Raw genomic sequence first — 22500 nt, forward strand, 5'->3', positions numbered from 1 at the left:
TATATATATATATATATATATTAATATCTGATAAGTACCTGGACCCTAGAAAAGTGTGAATTACCTCGTCAAGGCTACACCGGATTCGATCTTGACTTAAGTCAAATCATGTTGATTCAAACAATAGCTCTTAATATAATGAGCTGAAGCAGCTTTCCACTGCACTACATGTCCGTATAAAGGTTAGTGCAATGCTAATGATATATGATTATTGCAGTCCAGCCATATATTAAACCGAATGAATAACGGTTTAGTTGAAATGATCGTAATGTAATAATGAACTTGAGATACCTGCCAATACCGTTTTATGAAATATCTGTCAGCATATCATGGCCATAAATCATTCAAATCAGGTGACGAATAAAAGTGAATTGTTTTGTCAGGTATGGGATATTAATAATGTGTCAAAAAGGATGGAAATATAAATATTTTGTGGGAACAGTTGCGGTAAGCCCTTTTATATTTAACGAATAGTTCCTGGAATGTATGTTTAAGCGCCTCTCTCTCTCTCTCTCTCTCTCTCTCTCTCTCTCTCTCTCTCTCTCTCTCATTATACATATTTCAGAGTGGGGAATTCTGTAGCTACTGAGCCTTCTATGTTGCTGTATGTTGCTGTTAATGTTATCAATGCTTGATTGCACTGGAGACAATCTGTTTTATATTAAGGAAATATATTCATTTATGTGCAATTACCGGTGATAATATCATCCATAAGTGCTCAAATAAATGTTCATATTGATACATAAAGTAAAACTTTAATTTATGGAAACTGTAAGGAAACGGGTACCATAGATTTTGCAGTGGAATGAGAAGTGTTAAAATATTCATTCAAATAATGCAATTCTAATCAATCTTAGCATTAATCTGTACTTGTTTAAAGATGTGAGCTCATTACAATATAAACCATGATATAACTACTGATTTGCGTTCGTATATATTTTTACGGGGTCATGTGTATCTATTCAAACAAACATATAAACAACAGCTATCACTTCATTTGGTCATTCCACAGACTTGAGGGTAACATAAACAAAATTAAACCAAGCTGCCTTTTACCAACCCTTTCTTTTCTCTTTTGAAGACCCCAAAAATATCCGCAGTACTCTTCATATCCAAAGCAATTGGCCACAAAAAACCCACAGACGTTTCTGAGCCACGATTGAGTTATAGGCTAGTGGTAGTGGCGCTGTGCATGTGCCTGCGTTGCATTATCATTGCCTGGGCAATATGGCCCTCGGAGAAATGGCCTTCCGTCGTTCCATCCCTCAGTTATGTGAGATTTACGTGGAATCCATGAATATCATTGGGCAGCTTCCCTGGTAAAGGATAGTTGGGTAGTAGACGTATATCTTCTGATGCTTTTGGCAAAGTGCTCTATGTCCACGTTCATTTGTTTCATCAGTTATGCATTCAGAAGAAAAATTCTAATAGGTTCAACTTTTCAAAGTTGTATGTAATGGAATTACGTATACGTAATTTCTACTTAGGAAAAAAATGCTGATATTTTTTGCTGTTTAAATTGTATATGGAATGAAGTTTTCTGGAAATCCAAACATAATTGATAAAGAAATTCAGAATTCATAAACAGTTATTTAAATCAATTGATAAGTATAAAACCTTGCTCATAAACAGCAAATTATATTCAATTTTGCCCCCCTATTAAACAAGAAGTGTAATATATTCCAAACTTTTGTTATTATTTAAAAGAGACAGAGAGCACACTCTGTTCAGATAGATAATTTTAAAAAGAATTTTCATATAGTATAAAATACAGGTTTAGTGTGCTCTATTTATGAAAGAGAGAAATAAGAAATTACAGTAAATGTCAAGAAACAATTCATATATATTAAATTTGTATATTAAGACATAATTTACCTCACCTAGCTCAAGGCGTTGAGGTGGAAACGTCATTCAGGGAGCAAACAATTCTTACATCATGAAGTAAATATTTATATTTCCCAAAGTCATCTATTATGGATTTATTTTAATCGTTTACGAAGAAAAAAAAACATGAAAAATGAAAGACTGGTTAGAGATAATGAAATGTATATTTTCCACAACATTTCAGTAATTTAGTGTCACGGAAAAAAACATGGAAAATGAAAGACCGGCCAGACACAATGAAATTTATATTTGCTAGAACATTTCCTTTGAATTTTCGTATTTGAACTAGAGTGTGGCCATATCTTACTATTCATACATGGAAATGATCGAGGTATCCGAATAAAAGACTGAAGATTTATCCTAATTTTAGGTTTAGAAATCTTATAGCAAGGTCATTTTAAACACCATTTTATTTCCTTTGTGAAATTATATTTCTCTATGAAATCTATTTTGAGAGCTGATCTTTTTTGGTAAAATAAATTTATTTTGAAACCAAGGTTTCAATGGTAGTCTTCTAATCCGCTTGGGTGTTCCTTAATAAAATTCTCCGTCGTCATTCAGCTATTTTGAGACAGGAGGCTTCCTAATGGATTAATAATCCTCTTATATGTTTTCTGTCAGAAAGGAACACTCCTTTTCCTTCCATTTCAACTTTGCGCAAAATTAAACGGAACCACAGAAACATGCGAATATAGAATCGTGAATAGAAGTTATAACTGGGAACAGAATGCTGAAATTGTTTCTGTAAATATAATAAAAATGAATATATAGATATATGAGTGTGAGTATATGTGTGTGCGTGCGCGCTTGTGTATATGTGTGTATCACAGAAGAAGCATAATATACCACTGGTATTGTCATTATATTCATGGAACCTTCAAATATGTAGTTAGTATTTCTCGTCACAGGATTTTCAAATTCAGCGTTATTTTTCTTTGCATAATATTTTTGATATTTGATAATTTTGAACAATTAGTCAGTTTATTACTTTTGAATGAATGTTATATTTATTATTTTTTCTTAATAATAGTCATATTCAATATCTGTTAATGATTGTTTTATATAATATTTTTTTATTTTCTACATTCCTTATTTTTATTATTGTTATATTTAATATTTTTATTATATATTCAATAGTTTTGAGTAATTGTTATCTTAAATATTTTCATTGATAGCCATAATTAATATTATTGAATAAATGTTATATTTGATATTTTTTTACATAATTGTCATATTCAATATTTTTTTTATCCATTATCCACAGTACCCGATTAATAATTGTTATATTCAATAATTTTGATAATTATTATTTTCAAATATTTTGATAATTATGGTTTTAAATATTTTCACTTTTAGCTAAATTTGATATTTTATAATAATTGCTAAATTGAAAAAAAATTGTCGTGATCAATATCTTTTTTTATAATTTTCATAGTCAATATTATTTTAATAAGTGCTTAACAATTATTACATTTAATATTTTTGAAAAATTATTATATTCAATATTGTTATTCCAAATTAAAAAAATTTGAATTCGACGTAAATATGTAAAACAGTCGAGATTACTTATTGTTTTCTTTCACGACCAGTAGATGCATCACTGTTATATATGTATTTTCCTGTTTGTAATAAACTCCACGCTCAGTAATATAACAGTTACTTTTTTCAACCCTCTACTATATTACCGTTTCCTCAAATGATTTTATTTCAGTATTAAAATATCTATCAAAGATTTCTTGTCATTGATGAATTGTTCTTGCTAGTATAAACCCCCATAATATGGAAACATCAGAGCAATTGAAAATCACTGCTCAGTCATAAAGAATACTTTCATACTTCCTTTATTTATCTATTCATTTGTTATTATTACATCAAAAATACCATGACACAGCACTACAAAATCAATAAACATATGAACATAAGGTTACCTACACCATATAATATGTGCTATAAATATTTATACATGACATTGAATGTATCTATTTAAGCTGGTATTTCATAAAACCTATACTGATGAATAAACATGTTTTGCATAAAGATTTGTCAACTGCTAGTTTAGTAACTAATGTTTAGGAATAGTTTTCGATTCAAACAATGGTACCATAGTTTCCCTAATAACCGCTGGCGACACATTGATACCTAGATTCGGTTATTTCATCTGAAAACGGTACTACTAACGCCATCTCTTGATGCCCTGAGCAAAATCCGTCGAATAGGCCCGTCAAACAAGAACCTATTTTGTTTATTTCATAAGAAGGATGAATAAATTTGCATATTCGTGATAAAATAACTGCAATTGCTAGGTAAACGTATTAGTCGGGATTTACTGTTTAACTGAGACGCATTCGTAATAAAATTAAAACTATCACAAAGAAATTCGAGACTTAAGCTCTGGCATTACTTAAAATCACTTGACTGTAGGTGCGCGCGCATCTAGAATGACAAACGGAATTGTCATATGAAACGATTTGTTATAGACTAATATTCATCTCGGTTGTGACAACAGCTGAAACATAGGAAATTTATTATCAAAAAAACTTAGTTTTAATTAGTGTAAACACGGAATAGTGCGTACTATTCGCTCAGTTCCCAACTATCAAAATCTCTCACGGTTTGTATTCCTGATTGGAAAGGACACCAGCGAGCATTGTCTCCAAGCAGGAGTCAGAATTATCAACAGACATTTTATATAAAGCTTTTCTGTGATGTAGAAAGTTGGGATTTTATCTTTATATGAACTTTTAAAAACTGATTGGAAATTAAATTTCTTTACTTTTTATATGTGATAGAGATCAGTTTTCTATAAATTTATGTAATTTCATCATAATAACTAAGATTTGTAGTTGGCTTTCCTGACTGCAAACGACTCGCTAGGAAAAACATGTCACGCCTACTGGTTTCCAAGTAATTGTGATTTTTTTTTCGAGAAATACTATCGACACCACAATTGAATTTTAATTATTAGGTTTGTTTTTTGCTTAAAGATTTCTCCAAACTTTTAAAATTGACCCAATAAAACTTCAGGGATTACCAAAGATTTTACTTGATGGCCACTAAACTTTCAGGAATGCCAACTTTTAACTAGTTAAGTTAAATATCTGTCACTTAATATGTACACGATTAGCATTTGTTTGAAAATCGTAAAGACATTTCGGTAATTGATAACATATCCATTTTCATTCCGGCAGAGATTGGTTAATTATTTGTCCTAAGTAAATATAACAAATTATTGTTAAGTTGGCAATACTTCATCCTCATTCGCCCAGAGACCAACAATTCTGGTTTGCCAGAACGGATTGTTGAAAACCTTTTATAAATTTCCGAGTGCTTCTTTTTTTGGCATCACTTTCATAAGAATTTGTTTGGTTTTAAACAGATTAGGAGAGAGAGGGATATTTCTATGCATATCTAGTTTTATTGTTGACAATGGCATTAATCACTCAGTTCGTCTATTAGAAGAGATTGGGTTACATAAGAGTTAGAAATACCAACAGACATTATGTTTAGACAATTTCTACATTGTAGGGAAATGGGGTATTTTGTTTATAGGAACAGGGAAGATTGATCTTCCTAGTAAGTATGATATTTCATATAGACGATTAACATCTGTGGAGACATTTCACACCCTTTCACTGTCACTCTAAGACTTTTAAGGTTGGCTAATCTGGTTCACAAATACCCGTTGATTTAAATGTGAATTTTCAGTGAATCTCAGATTTCAGCCTTTTTTAAGCAAACCTGAAGAATGCAGCAACCTGAAGCAGTTCCAGTAATTATATTATTATTGGAATTATTTTTTCTTAATTAAGGATATCTATTAAATTGTAAAGTTTGATCAGATTAAAAGAAATCAAAATGTTTACATTTGTGGCCACTGAAAATTCAGCTGTGCTAACTTTTACTCATTTTAAAAAACTCAAATTGTCAATGTCTATATCATACGATTTGCTGTTTTCTCAAGGCAATATAGTTTTGTCAGTAACTTGAAGAATTTTCATTTCTGATTCCTCCACCAGACCTAGGCAAACAAAGGATTCACGTGGGGATTCGACTGCAATGAATGAGGATGTCTATTGCCCTCGGAGCCTGGCCAGAGTAAGCATTTCTCTCGGCCATCAGAATTTATTTTCTCCTTTCTTTGCTTTTCTCCTTGGAAGGGCAAAATTTTACATACATTCTTGTCTTCACTGTTTTGTAAGTAGATACTTTATTGTATCAATATTCATGCAAGTCTCAAACAGTAATAATTATACACATACCTTCATACGCATGTAAGCACATTTGTATATGTTATAGTTCAGTTCTTCTTTGATGCAATGTATTACTGTTGTATTTTGGGTATATTACATCATGAGTGTTTGGAAGATATGTTATATAGATCCTTTTTTCTTCAGTTTTAATAATAATAATAAGAACAATAATAAACTGAGACTTGTTAATTATAATTAAATCTGGGATTAGTTAATCCCAAGATATGGTATAACCAATGTCAAGTGATATTATTGACTTTATATTTAAGAATATAAAGCAAGTCAAGCCTGAATAAGTGGCCAAACATCATTTATCGTAAGACTGCAAACAGCACCTATATTTGACCCGCTTTACTTAAGTCAAATGAAGGCTGGATAAGGTTACCTGAGGTCATCTACGCATCATTAAGCCTCTAACGCCCCAAAGTCACCTGTTTTTCCTGGATACACTTAATACCAACACTACCAGGCAATGAGGGATATTCATTGTACATCATTCTCTTATAATTTATATTTTCTTTTGATTTTCCTGGTTTATTTCTAATGTTCATTACCACTTCCTTGAATTTATTGATTTTGTAAAGGTATTCGAATATTTCTATTCGTTGTACGATAAATAACAAGATACAAAGCTCATGTTGAGCATAGCATATCTCAGGTCTTGTCATATATTCTTCGAAGCCACATCCTTCAAAAACGTTACAGGAAGAAAGGTCAGTCGTATCTTTCCCAAGAGGTTAATTGTCACACGAATTTTTGAATAATTATAGTATTATTATTATTTATTTATTTATTTATTTATTTTTTTTGCTCTATCACAGTCCTCCAATTCAACTGGGTGGTATTTATAGTTTGGGGTTCCGGGTTGCATCCTGCCTTCCTAGGAGTCCATCACTTTTCTTACTATGTGCGCCGTTTCTAGGATCACACTCTTCTGCATGAGTCCTGGAGCTACTTCGGCCTCTAGTTTTTCTAGTTTCCTTTTCAGGGATCTTGGGATCGTGCCTAGTGCTCCTATGATTATGGGTACAATTTCCACTGACATATCCCATATCCTTCTTATTTCCATTTTCAGATCTTGATAGCTTAAGCCATTTTTTTTCTTTTTTCCCCTCCTCTTTCTTTCTTTCAACTCTGGTGTCCCATGGTATTGCGACATCAATGAGTGATACTTTCTTCTTGACTTTGTCAATCAACGTCACGTCTGGTCTATTTGCACGTATCACCCTATCTGTTCTGATACAATGGTCCCAGAGGATCTTTGCCTGACCGTTTTCTATCACTCCCTCAAGTTGGTGCTTGTACCACTTATTACTGCAAGGTACCTGATGTTTTTTGCACAGGCTCCAGTGGAGGGCTTTTGCCACTGAATCATGACTATTTTTGTACTGGTTCTGTGCCAGTGCCGGACATTCGCTTGCTATGTGGTTTATGGTTTCATTTTTCGTATTGCACTTCCTACATATGGGAGAGATGTTATTTACGTCTATTATTATTATTATTATTATTATTATTATTATTATTATTATTATTATTATTATTATAAAATAACTTCAGAAGTACTCACTAGGATGTCTTGGCTGAGGTTAATCATAAGTTAGTGTTGATATTACATTAGTGTTAGTTTTCGTTACTAAGAGTTTCATCAATAAGTCTGCTTATTCTATTTTTCACTTCGGTTTCAGGTCACTGCACCTTATGGGGGTCAGAGCAACATAGACGGACAAAGATTAAGATAGATGGACTTAATGTTTTATATATATATATATAGATATATATATATATATATATATATATATACGTACATATACACACACACACACACACACACACACACACACATATATATATAATAATATATAATATATATATATATATATATATATATATAGTATATATATATATATATATAGAATATGAATACTTTGACCTTCATTCACAGTCGGTTTTTACTTTAATGGCTAAACTATATCAGTAAACCGAATATAAAACCATATGTAGCCAACAATTTATAGATGTAGCGATCCATCGATCTCCAATATTCTCGAGGGTTTACTTACATATAAACCACGCTCTATCAGACACTTTACTAAACCACAACCGGGTTTTTAAAACTAATTTCAGCATCGCTCATTGATTTTGTCTCGACAGATAAAACTAATTCATCGGTCGGATATTGATTAATCAAGCCTTGACATAGACCGAACTTCCCCAAAAGCTGGTAATTAAAAGCTTTGGCGACATCAAAGAGAGATGTCAATTGGCTCCCGTTTTCCCACTTAACTTAGACATATGATTAGATTTCAAACCCTATATTTTGGTAGCGATATAAGGCACGGAAACAATACGATAATAATAACATCGATAGTATCTCATATTATTTGATTTCAAAACATATCTTCACACGTATTTTACTGAGGTAATTATGAACTTGTACCTGCTAATAGGAGAAAGCGTCTTTCTGAGCAAGACGGCCTAAAAACATTATCTCGTTTTTCGTGCCAGAAACAGCAACAGAAGAATTCCAGTCAACAGTTTCTCTCTGAATAAGTTTTCAAAGGATACTCGATGGTGAAAGTCTATGTCACTCCTCTTGTTCATCGGAGTGATAAGAGACAAAGGTATAACTTTACAATTGCTTCTGGATATTGGATTTCCTTAATAAATCGAATATGATATGATTATTACTTTGCTTACCGAAATCAAAAGACAGTAGAGGTTGGGATATAAGAAGATAGAAAGACAAACAGATAAATATGGAAATAATAAGAGAGAGAGAGAGAGAGAGAGAGAGAGAGAGAGAGAGAGAGAGAGAGAGAGAGAGATTACATTATCAATTGAGAATATACTTTTCGTACCCTTTTAATTTTTTACTGGGTATAAATATGAACCTTCATTATAAAAAAAATTTATAATTTATTTTGTTAATGATATTTTTTTTATTTCCAGTCTACTGAAAAATCAGATATTATAAATGTGATTTCAGTTCAGAACTAATTCAAGAATGGCAAGTGAGAGAGAGAGAGAGAGAGAGAGAGAGAGAGAGAGAGAGAGAGAGAGAGAGAGAGCAAGGTTGAATGCACCAATTATCTAATTACCTAATAAAACCGGTCCCTAAATGTCAAAATCTCCAAAGAAGCTGAAAATTTCCTAAGAGTTTGAAAACCCCTTGACATCCTCTCCCACTCAACCCGCCCCCCGCCAAGCGAAATAGTGGTCTCATTACTCGGCTGAAGTTGGGCTTAATCTCGGTTATTGCAGAGCCCAATGCAGCTTATAAGAAGTTATTTGCCCTTATGAATGCTGTCTCTTTTCTCTCTTCGGTTCCAGTGTAATTAGAGGGAAGGTCTTACCAGTCTCGTTACTTACCGGGAGGGTTCTTAGTTATCTTCCTCCCTTTCTCTGGTCCTGTGTAATAAGAGAGAGTCTTCCCAGTCTTACCAAGTCTTCCTTATTTCCGGGGGGTTCCAGGAAAATCCCTGTGATTGCAGAAAGAGAATTCCTCGTTTCTGAAGGGGTCGGTGCGTGCACCTTTTTCTTACCTTATTCGAGGTCGTCTTTCAAGTAGATTGAGTCAGAGATCCATCGGATGTTTCACAACTCCTTGTCTTTGATCGAGTCTGCAAGTCATTTGAAGTGTAACGTAATACCAGAAATGTCGGTTATTATCATATTATATAAATGCGTTAATAACTAAAATTTCACGATTTATTTTCAAGGATTAAATCCTGCGTCATAATCTGAGAAAGATATTCCTCGACAAAATGTTATAATATTTTCAACAATAATTTTATAACAGGATCTAATATATATATATATATATATATATATATATATATATATATATATATATATATATATATATATATATATATATATATATATATATATAGTATATATATATATACTATATATATATATATATATATATATATATACTATATATATATATATATATATATACACACACACACACACACACACACACACAGAGAGAGAGAGAGAGAGAGAGAGAGAGAGAGAGCCAGCAGGAAAAATGAAAAGCAGCAGTACCTAGCGCTTTCGTGTATTCTTGATACACCTCATCAGGTTACAATATATAAAAGAATGAAAATACTTCGAAATATCAAAGGTAAACATAAAAACGAACAAAAAGAATAAATACAGAACAATCAAACAGCCTAGTCAAGAAGCAAATGGTCCACAGCCTAGAATTACACTTAAAGGACAACAATAAATGGAAATGGAACTACTTAGCAGTCAATTACATAGTTACGAAGTTGTCAGCAATACATTTCGTAAGCAAGTTATCTAGTTTATATTGTCCGTTGATAATATTAAAAACACTACTTGATTTACATTTTATTATACTAGATTCTATAATGTTTCTTTTAGTAATATCTCTACAAAATAAAATTTCCTTTGACTTGTTCCAATTAATTGCGTGATTAAAATTATTCATATGTTAAAAGAGAGCACTCGATGTAATTCTTACACGTACACAATATTTATGTTGATTTAATCTTGATGCCAGTAGTTTGCCACTTTGACCAATATATGTTTTATCACAATCTCTGCATGGAATTTCGTGAATTCAACCCGTTTGTAAATGTGGAGAGTTCCTTATTAAAATTATTCTTACAGACTGAGTGTTACTAAAAACAACATTAACATTAAGAACTTTAAACATTTTTGGCAAAGAAAGAAACCTGTTGTCAAAAGGTAAAACAAGCAAATTACTAGGGTCAAAAGCCTGTACATGGTCCACGAAGTCATGCGTGTAGACTAATAAAAAACATATGAATACACGGCTATCACTTCATCCGGTCATTCCACAGACTTGAGGGTAACATAAACAAAATTAAACTAAGCTGCCTTTGACCAACCCTCCTTTCTCTTTTGAAGACCCCAAAAATATCCGCAGTACTCCTCATGGCCAAAGTAATTGGCCACATAAAACCCACAGACGTTTCTAAGCCACGATTGAGTTATAGGCTAGTGTTGGTAGCGCTGTGCATGTGCCTGTGTTGCATTATCATTGCCTGGGCAATATGGCCCTCGGAGAAATGGCCTTCTGTCGTTCCATCCCTCAGTTATGTGAGATTTACGTGGAATCCATGAATATTATTGGGCAGCTTCCCTGGGGGAACATAGTTGGGTAATAGACGCATATCTTCTGATGCTTTTGGCAAAGTGCTCTATGTCCATGTTCATTTGTTTCATCAGTTATGCCTTCAGAAGAAAAATTCCGTTTTCTGCTATTTAAAGATTGTGAAATACGACGGATTCTTCATTGTAAAATAAAGTTATTTTGAAACCAGGGTTTCAATTGTAGTCTTGTAATCCGCTCGGGTGTTCTTCAGTATAAGTTCTTCGTTGGCATTCAGTTGTTTTGAGACAGGAGGGTTCTTAATGGATTTATAAGGTTCTTATCTGTTTTCTGCCAGAAAGGAACGTAACCACATAAACACGAGAATATAGATTCGTAAATAGAAGTTATAATTGGTGACAGATGGCTAAATGTGTTTCTGTAAATGTAATTAGAATGATTTTGTAGATATATGACTGTGAGTATGTGTATGTGTGAGTTTGTATTTGTGTATGTGTGTATCACAGAAGCCTAATATACCACTTGTATTGTCATTGTATTCACGTAACCTTCATATATGTAGTTGGTATTTCTTTTCCCAGGAATTTCATATTCATTGTTATTTTTCGTTGCATAATTTTGATATTTGATAATTTTTAACAATTACTCTGTTTAATATTTTTGAATAATTGCTATGTTTATTATTTCTTAATAATTGTCATATTCAATATCTTTTGATAATTGATCTGTGTTATGGTAATTGCTGTATAGCAAAGAAAAATAAAGGAAAGGAAAACGCATCGAGAAATTCTGCAGCAAGGAGGCATTAGCGCATGTGTTGGAGGCACCTGTTCTCATGATGGTTCTAGAATCGGCAGGAGTTTTGTGGAACTTGACAGGCGCCGACGTGACGTGAGGAACGCCGCGATTTCTGATGCAATAGTTTGTCTAGATTCTTCTAAATCGTTCCCGGCGTCTCGGGAGTCTGTGACGTTCGCCGTAGGCTCCGCCCCAAGGATGCCGTATAAATACGACGGACAAAGTAGGAGAAGGCAGATCTTCAGTAAGTCACAGAGTAAGAGATCATTAGTAAGAGTCACAGATCAGATCAGTGAGAGCTCAGCAGCAGAGATCAGAGATCATCCGAGAGAGATAAGAGAAGAAGGAACCGACGAATGACCGGAGAGAAAAAGGCGCTCGAGAATTGGTCGAATTCTGGTCAAGTCATCTTCAGGAGTGGACGACCGAGTTATTTCGACGTTGAGCAAGACTTCAGAGAAGAAACGTTCTGCTAGAGGTTTTGGGGAGATCCTGCCCTTCAAGTATCAAGAGTAGACATTATTTTCTGCAATACGGAGGCAAGAGGGCATCTACCGTTAGAGTTCTCCTTTTGCGAAGCCATTGCTTCGAGTTGCAAAACTGGTCGGCAAGTACTTTCATTACCTCACTGTTCCCCCAGTTCATGCATTGTAAGATTTTACCTTTTTTATGTACATAGGAGACAGACACCATTCTGCATTTATCTTTGTTAGTAAGCTTGTAAATAAACCTTTGTTGTGTTAATGTTTCTTTCTATATTCGTATCCCCAGTTTCAACTGTTGGTGTTGAATTCTTTTTGTTTATCATAATATCGAACCTGGAGCGGACCTCTCTCTCGGTTCGTAACATTGTGGCGACCTTGGCCAGTAATATTCAGCTTTAACAGTTTGAAACAGAGAGAATATAGAAAGAGCCAGAATGAGTGAGATGGTGAATGAGTTTATTGAGTCAGGTAAGCTCCTAGGTCTAGAGGGGAATGATCTCCGTGAGTATGTTGAAAAGAAAGAAAGAGAGAAGTATGAGAGAGATGAAAGAGCAGCTGAGAGAGAGGAAAGAGCACCCGAGAGGGAAGAGCAGCAAGCGAGAGAAGCAATGAAAATGCAGCAAGAAAAAGAGAGAGAAGTAATGAAAATGCAGCAAGAGACAGAAATGTTGGTAATGCAGCATGAAGAAAGAGAGAAAGAACTATGCATGAGTTGGAAATTGTTCGGTTAAGGGAAAGTACTCGTAAAAGTCGGACAGGCGAGAACGAAAACAAAGCTGATGGGTTAGATATGAGTGCTGTGCTGAAATTAGTACCAAAGTTTGAAGAGGAAGATGTAAAGAAATATTTCATGTGTTTTGAGAAGTTAATGGAAATAGTAGGTTCTCCTAAAGAAATGTGGACTTTATATTTACAGTCAGTTTTGAGTGGTAGGGCGCTTACTGTGTATAGTTGCATGTCTAAGGAGGAATGTGATAATTATGATATCGTGAAAGAAACTGTTCTTAACGCCTACAGGTTAGTACCGGAGGCATACCGTAAGAAATTTAGAAATTTGAGAAAGGATGAAAATATTACGTATGTAGAATACAGTAAGAAGATAGAAAGGCTGTTTTTTGATTGGTTAACTTCTGCTAAAGTTGAGGATTTTGATAGTTTGAAAAATTTAGTGTTGTTAGAAAACTTCAAAGATAACATAGTCTCTGAGATTAAAGCTTTATGCAGAATTGTTCCCCTGCCGTTTTATTCTTGTTTCTCTTTGGAAAAAAATAAAATCAGTTGATTTAATTTTTTTATCTTTTGGGAGGGACGTGTAATGGTAATTGCTGTATAGCAATGAAAGATAAAGGAAAGGAAAACGCATCTTCGAGAAATTCTGCAGCAAGGAGGCATTAGCGCATGTGTTGGAGGCACCTTTTCTCATGATGGTTCTAGAATCGGCAGGAGTTTTGTGGAACTTGACAGGCGCCGACGTGACGTGAGGAACGCCGCGATTTCTGATGCAATAGTTCGTCTAGATTCTTCTAAATCGTTCTCGGCATCTCGGGAGTCTGTGACGTTCGCCGTAGGCTCGGCCCCCAGGATGCCGTATAAATACGACGGACAAAGTAGGAGAAGGCAGATCATCAGTTAGTCACAGAGTAAGAGATCATTAGTAAAAGTCACAGATCAGATCAGTGAGAGCTCAGCAGCAGAGATCAGAGATCATCCGAGAGAGATAAGAGAAGAAGGAACCGATATAGGGTCGGAGAGAAAAAGGCGCTTGAGAATTGGTCAAATTATGGTCAAGTCGTCTTCAGGAGTGGATGACCGAGTTATTTCGACGTTGAGCAAGACTTCAGAGAAGAAACGTTCTGCTAGAGGTTTTGGGGAGTTCCTGCCCTTCAAGTATCAAGAGTAGACATTATTTTCTGCAATACGGAGGCAAGAAGGCTTCTACCATTAGAGTTCTCCTTTTGTGAAGCCATCGCTTCGAGTTGCAAAACTGGTCGGCAAGTACCTTCATTACCTCACTGTTCCCCAAGTTCATGCATTGTAAGATTTTACCTTTTTTATGTACATAGGAGACACCATTCTGCATTTATTTTTGTTAGTAAGCTTGTAAATAAACCTTTGGTGTGTTAGTGTTTCTTTCTATGTTCGTATCCCCAGTTTCAACTGTTGATGTTGAATTCTTTTTGTTTATCATAATATCAAACCTGGAGCGGACCTTTCTCTCGGTTCGTAACAATCTGAAAAACATTTTTTAGATAATTTTTATGTTCCTTATTTTTAATGTTATATTCAACATTTTATATTTATATTGTTCAAATGTTTTGAGAAATTGTTATCATCAATATTTTCAATGATAACTCTATTGAATATTTTAGAATATATGTTATATTTAATTTTTTTTAATATAACTGTCAGATTCGAAATTTTTTTTATAATTTGTATATTCAATATTTTTTTCATAATTACTATGTACAACATTTTCACTGATAGCTATATCTAATAATATGTACAATTTTTTCACTGATAGCTATATGTAATATTTTTTAATAATTGCAAAATTTTTTGAAAAATATTTGTCATATTCAGTTTTTGTTAATAATCTTCAGTTAGTATTATTTTAATGCGTGTTTATAATTCTTATATATAATATTTTTGAATAACTGTTATATTACATATTGTTACTCTAAGTACAAAATTTTAATTCGACGTAAATATTAAAAAAAAGTCGAGATTACCTATATTTTTCTTTCATGACTGGACAATACATCACTGTCATCTATGTATATTCCTGTTTGTAACATTATGGCCTGCATGTAATAAACTCCACCCTCAGTAATATAAAAGTAAGGTTTTCAGCCCACTTCTATATTACAGTTTCCTCAAATGATCTTATTTCAATATGAAATATTTATAAAAGATTTCTTGTCACTAATCAATTGCTTCTTGCTAGTAGTATAAACCCCCATAATACGGAAACATGAAAGCAATTGAAAATCATTGCTCATTCATAAAGAATACTTTCACACTTCCTTTATTTTTTCATTTATTTATTATTATTACGTCAAAGTACTATGGCAGAACATTACAAAATCAATAAGCATATGAACATAAGGTAACCTACACCATATATGAGCTATAAATATTTATACATGACACTGATAGTATCTATTTAGGCTCGTATTTCATAAAACCTATACTGATGAATAAACATGTTTTGTATAAAGATCTGTCAATTGCTAGTTCAGTAACTATAATTTAGGAATAGTTTTCGGTTCAGACAATGGTAGTACTTTAGTTATCCTAATTGGCGCCGGCGACCCGTTGATGCCTAGATTCGGTTATTTTATTTGAAAACGGTACTGCTAATCCCATCTCTTGGCGCTCTGAACCAAATCCGTCGAATAGGCCTGTCAAGCAAGAAACTATTTTGCTTATTCCATAGGAAGGCTAAATAAATTTACATATTCGTTAGTAAAATGTCTGTAATTCCTAACTAATCATATTAGTCAGATTTTATTGTTTAATTGAGATGTATTCGTAATGAAATAAAAAAGATCACAAAGAAATTCGCTTCTAAAGTCCTGGCATTACTTAAAATTGCCTGGCAGAAGGTGCGCACGCATCCGGAATGACCAACGGGATTGCCATGTGAAACTATTAGTTATAGACTAATATTCATCTTCGTTGTGGCAACAGCTGAAACAGAGGAAGTTTTTATAAAAACAACTTAGGTTTAATTACTGTAAACACGGTTTGTATTCCTGATTGGAAAGGACACCAGCGAGCATTGCCTCCAAGCAGGAGTCAGAATTATCAACAGACAATTTATATAAGCTAGTGCTTTTCTGTGATGCAGAAAATTAAGACATTATCTTAATATGAATTTTTAAAAATTGATTGAAAATTAAGCTTCTTTAGTTTTTATTTGTGGTAAATATAAGTTTTGTATTATTTTATGTCATTTTATTATAATCTCTAAGATTTGTAGTTGGCTATCCTGACTGCAAACCCGGGAAAAATATGTCAAGCCCACTGGTTTCCAAATAATTGTGATTTTTTGTGATTTTCGAGAAATACTATTGACACAACAAATGCATATTAATTATTAGGTTTGTTTTTCTCTTAAAGATTTCTCCGAACTTGTGAAATTGGCCCAAATAAGATTACAAGGATTACCAAGGGTTTCATTCCTGGCCACTGAACATTCAGGAGTGCCAACTTTTAACTATTTTAAGTTAAATGTGTATCTGTTAATATGTACATGATTGCATTTGTTTGAAAATTGTAAAGCCTTTTGAACAATTGACAACATGTCTCTCTTGATTCCTGTGGAACTTGGTTTATTTTTTGTTGTTAGTAATTATAACAGATTATTGTTATGCTGGCAATTTTTCATCATCCTACACCGAGAGACCCACAGTTCTTTTTTGCCAGAACTGATTGTTGAAAACCTTTTATATAGTTCCGAGTGTTTCTTGTTTAGGCATCAATGTAATAAGAATTTTTCTGTTTTTAAACACCTCATGTTAATCTAATTTTAATGTCGACGATGACGATTTAAAATACATTAATCACTCAGTTCGTCTATTAGAAGAGAATGGGTTACCCAAGAGTTAGAAATACCAAGAGACATTATGTTGAGAGCATTTCTGCATTGTAAGAAAATGGGATATTTTGTTTATAGGAACAGAGAAGGATGATCCTACTAGTATGTTTGATATCTCATATAGATGATTAACATCTGTGGACACATTTCACACGTTTTCAATGTCATCTTTAAGACTTTAAGGTTGGCAATTCTGGTTCACAAATACCCGCCGGATTTAAACGTGAATTTTCAGACAATCTCAGATTTCTGCCTTTTTTAAGCAAACCTGAAGAAAGCAGCAACCTGAAACCGTTCTATTAATTATATTACTATTGGAATTTTTTTTAAGGATATCTCTAACCTATAAATTTTCATAAGATTCAAATGTAAGAAATCATAATGTTTACATTTGTGGCCACTGGAAATTCAGTTGTGCAAACTTTTACTCATTTTAAATCACACAAATGACAATGTCTATATCATACGATTTGCTGTTTTCTCAAGGCAATAGAGTTTTGTCAGTAACTTAACGAATTTCCATTTTTGATCCGTAGAAATGTTTTCTCTTAATCCTTAGGAAGTAGTCAATTATTTATCTGCAACAACAAATGACATCATGCCATGTTGGCAGTCCTGTATACATCTTCTTTAGGCAAGAGACCAAAGAAATAAACTTTCCGCTTAACTCGCTTTTATACCCCGTGAGGAGGACGACCCTCCACCAGACCTAGGCAAAGGAAAGGATTCACTTGGGGATTCGACTGCAATGAATGAGGACGTCTATTGCCCTCGGAGTGGCCAGAGTAAGCGTTTCTCTCGGCCATCAGAATTTATTTTCTCCTTTCTTTGTTTTTCTCTTTGGAGGGACAAAATTTAATATACATTCTTGTCTTTACTGTTTTGTAAGCAGACACTGCATTGTATCAATATTCATGCAAGTAGTAAATATACACATGTAAGCACATTTGTATGTTATATTTCAGTTCTTTAATGCATTGCATTACTGTTTTATTTTGGTTATATTACAGCATGAGTGTTTGGAAGATATTGTTTTATATAGATACTTTCTTCTTCAATTTTAATAATAATAATAATAATAATAATAATAATAATAATAATAATAATAATAATAATAATAATAATAATAATAATAATAATAATAAGTAGCAGAACTGATGGGAATTCGAAACACCAACACCACCAGCAAACCAACCCAACAGAAACCAAAACAGCAACCTCCTTGGAAAAGGCGCCTGGAAAGCAAATCATGGTGATGAGATCTGACTTGAGTAAACTGAAAGAGATGGCAGAAAAAAGGCTAAGAAGCAAGAAAACAAGGGAGGAACTCAACGAGAAATACAAAGTACAAGAGAGGGGGGACTAAACAAAACACAATAGAAGATGTAAAACAGAGGCTTAAGGCCAAAGCACATAAGATCCAACGGTACATGAATAGGAATAAGGGATACCAACAGAACAAACTATTCGGAACCAACCAGAAAAGACTATTACAGCCAAACTAAGAGGGGAAGACAACCACCCAGAAATTCCTGAAGCCGAACCAAGTAAGAGACTCTGGGAAAACATATGGAGCAATCCGGTATCACACAACAAACATGCAACATGGCTCCAGGAAGTCAAGGAAGAAGAAACAGGGAGAATAAAACAAAGATTCACAGGACATCACGACAGACACAGTCAGACACCAACTAAAGAAAATGCCAAACTGGAAAGCCCCAGGTCACCCGATGAAGTCCATGGATACTGGCTCAAAAACTCAAGGCCCCACACACCCACGAATAGCAGAACAACTCCAGCATTGTATCTCAAATCACAAGCACCCAAATGGATGACACAAGGAAGAACATCCTTAGTACAAAAAGACAAGAGTAAGGGAAATATAGCCAGTAACTACAGGCCTATCACCTGCCTACCAATAATGTGGAAGTTACTAACAGGTATCATCAGTGAAAGGCTATACAACTACCTAGAGAGACAAACACCATCCCCCACCAACAGAAAGGCTGCAGAAGGAAGTGTAGGGGCACAAAAGAGACCAGCTCCTGATAGACAAAATGGTAATGAAGAACAGTAGGAGAAGGAAAACCAAACCTAAGCATGGCATCGGATAGGGACTATAAGAAAAGCCTTCGACATGATACCACACACATGGCTAATAGAATGCTGAAAATATATGGGGCAGAGGAAAATACCATCAGCTTCCTCAAAAATACAATGCGCAACTGGATACAATACTTACAAGCTCTGGAATAAGACTAGCAGAGGTTAATATCAGGAGAGGGATCTTCCAGGGCGACTCACTGCCTCCCCACTACTCTTCGTAGTAGCCATGATTCCCATGACAAAAGTACTACAGAAGATGGATGCCGGGTACCAACTCAAGAAAAGAGGCACAGAATCAACCATCTGATGTTCATGGACGACATCAAGCTGTATGGTAAGAGCATCAAGGAAATAGATACCCTAATCCAGACTGTAAGGATTGTATCTGGGGACATCAGGATGGAGTTTGGAATAGAAAAATGCGCCTTAGTCAACATACAAAAAAGGCAAAGTAACGAGAACTGAAGGATAAAGCTACGAGATGAGGAGCAACATCAAACACATAGATGAGACAGGATACAAATACCTGGGAATAATGGAAGGAGGAGATATAAAACACCAAGAGATGAAGGACACGATCAGGAAAGAATATATGCAGAGACTCAAGGCGATACTCAAGTCAAAACTCAACGCCGGAAATATGATAAAAGCCATAAACACACTGGGCAGTCCAGTAATCAGATACAGCGCAGGAATAGTGGAATGGACGAAGGCAGAACCCGCAGCATAGATCAGAAAACCAGGAAACATATGACAATACACAAAGCACTACACCCAAGAGCAAAATACGGACAGACTATACTAACACGAAAGGAAGGAGGGAGAGGACTACTAAGTATAGAGGACTGCGTCAACATCGAAAACAGAGCACTGGGGCAATATCTGAAAAACCAGTGAAGACGAGTGGCTAAAGAGTGCATGGGAAGAAGGACTAATAAAAGCAGACGAAGACCAGAAATATACAGAGACAGGAGAAAGACAGAAAGAACAGAGGACTGGCACAACAAACCAATGCACGGACAATACATGAGACAGACTAAAGAACTAGCCCAGCGATGACAATTGGCAATGGCTACAGAGGGAGAGCTAAAGAAGGAAACTGAAGGAATGATAACAGCGGCACAAGATCAGGCCCTAAGAACCAGATATGTTCAAAGTACGATAGACGGAAAATAACATCTCTCCCATATGTAGGAAGTGCAATAATCGAAAAGTGAAACCATAAACACTTAGCAAGTGAATGCCCGGCACTTGCCACAGAACCAGTACAAAAAAGAGGCATGATTCAGTAGCAAAAGCCCTCCACTGGAGCCTGTGCAAGAAACATCAGCTACCTTGCAGTAATAAAGTGGTACGAGCACCAACCTGAAGGAGTGATAGAACAAAACGATCAGGCAAAGAGCCTCCTGGGACTATGGTATCAGAACGGATAGGGTGATACGTGCAAACAGACCAGACGTGACGTTGATTGACAAGGTCAAGAAGAAAGTATCACTCATTGATGTCGCAATTACATGGGACACCAGAGTTGAAGAGAAAGAGAGGGAAAAAAATGGATAAGTATCAAGATCTGAAAATAGAAATAAGAAGGATATGGGATATGCCAGTGGAAATCGTACCCATAATCATAGGAGCACTAGGCACGATCCCAAGATCCCTGAAAAGGAATCTAGAAAAACTAGAGAGGCTGAAGTAGCTCCAGGACTCATGCAGAAGAGTGTGATCCTAGAAACGGCACACATAGTAGAAGAGTGATGGACTCCTAAGGAGGCAGGATGCAACCCGGAACCCCACACTATAAATACCACCCAGTCGAATTGGAGGACTGTGATTAGAGCAAAAAAAAAAAAAAAAAAAAAAAAAAAAAATAATAACAATAATAATAATAAAATAATGATAATAATAATAATAATAATAATAATATAATAATAATAGTAATAATAATAATAATGATGATGATAATAATAATAATAATAATAATAATAATAATAATAATAATAATAATAATAATAATAATAATAATAATAATAATAATAATAATGAACCGAACCTTATTATTATAATCAAGTCTGGGGTTAGTTACTCCCAAGGTATGGTATGACCAATATCAAGTGATATTACGGACTTGATATTTATGAATAAAAAGCAAGTCAGGCCTGAATAAGTGGCCAAACATCATTTATTGTTAGACCGCAAAGAGCACCTAGTTGATTTGATCCGGTATACTCAAGTCAAATGAAGGTAGGTTAAGGTTACCTGGGGTCATAAACACAGCATACAACGCCTCCAACCACAAGACCCCCCCCCCCCCCCCCCCCCCCCCCCTCCCCCCCCCCCCCCCCACCTCCCCCCCCCCCCCCCCCCAACCCCCCCCCCCCCCCCCCCCCCCCACCCCCCCCCCCCCCCCCCCCCCCCCCCCCCCCCCAACCCCCCCCCCCCCCCCCCCCCCCCCCCCCCCCCCCCCCCCCCCCCCCCCCCCCCCCCCCCCCCCTCACCAAGTTACCTGTGTTTTTCCTGGATACAACTTAATACCAACACTACCAGGCAATGGGACATTATTCATTGTACATCATCCTCTTATATTTACTTTACTACTTTACTAATTTAATTCACTACCACTTCCTTGAATATATTGATTTGTAAAGGTATTCGAATATTTCTATTCGTTGTACGATAAATAACAAGGTACAAAGGTCATGTTGATCATAGCATACTTCAGGTCATCTTGTCATATATTCTTCGAAGTCACATCCTTCAGAAACGTTACAGAAGAAAGGTCAGCCGTATCTTTTCTAAGGGGTTAAATGTCAAACAAATTTTGAATAATTATATTATTATCATTATTATTATTAGGTATTATTATTTTTATATAATTACTTCTATAGTACTCAAACTAGGAGGTCTTATCTGAGGTTAATCATAATTTAGTGTTGACATTACATTAATGTGAGTTTTGTTACTAAGAGTTTCATCAATAAGTCTGCTTATTATATTTTTCACTTCGGTTTCAGGTCACTGCACCTTAATGGATCAGAGCAACCGAGACGGGCAAAGAGATTAAGACGGATGGACTTAATGTTTTGTATATATATATATATATATATATATATATATATATATATATATATATATATATATATATATATATATATATATATATATATAGTGTGTGTGTATATATATAGATATATATAAAATATATATATATACTATATATATATATATATATATATATATATATATATATATATATATATATATACATAT

Source organism: Macrobrachium nipponense, chromosome 38, assembly GCF_015104395.2.
Source record: "Macrobrachium nipponense isolate FS-2020 chromosome 38, ASM1510439v2, whole genome shotgun sequence".
In the NCBI taxonomy this organism is placed as follows: Eukaryota; Metazoa; Arthropoda; class Malacostraca; order Decapoda; family Palaemonidae; genus Macrobrachium; species Macrobrachium nipponense.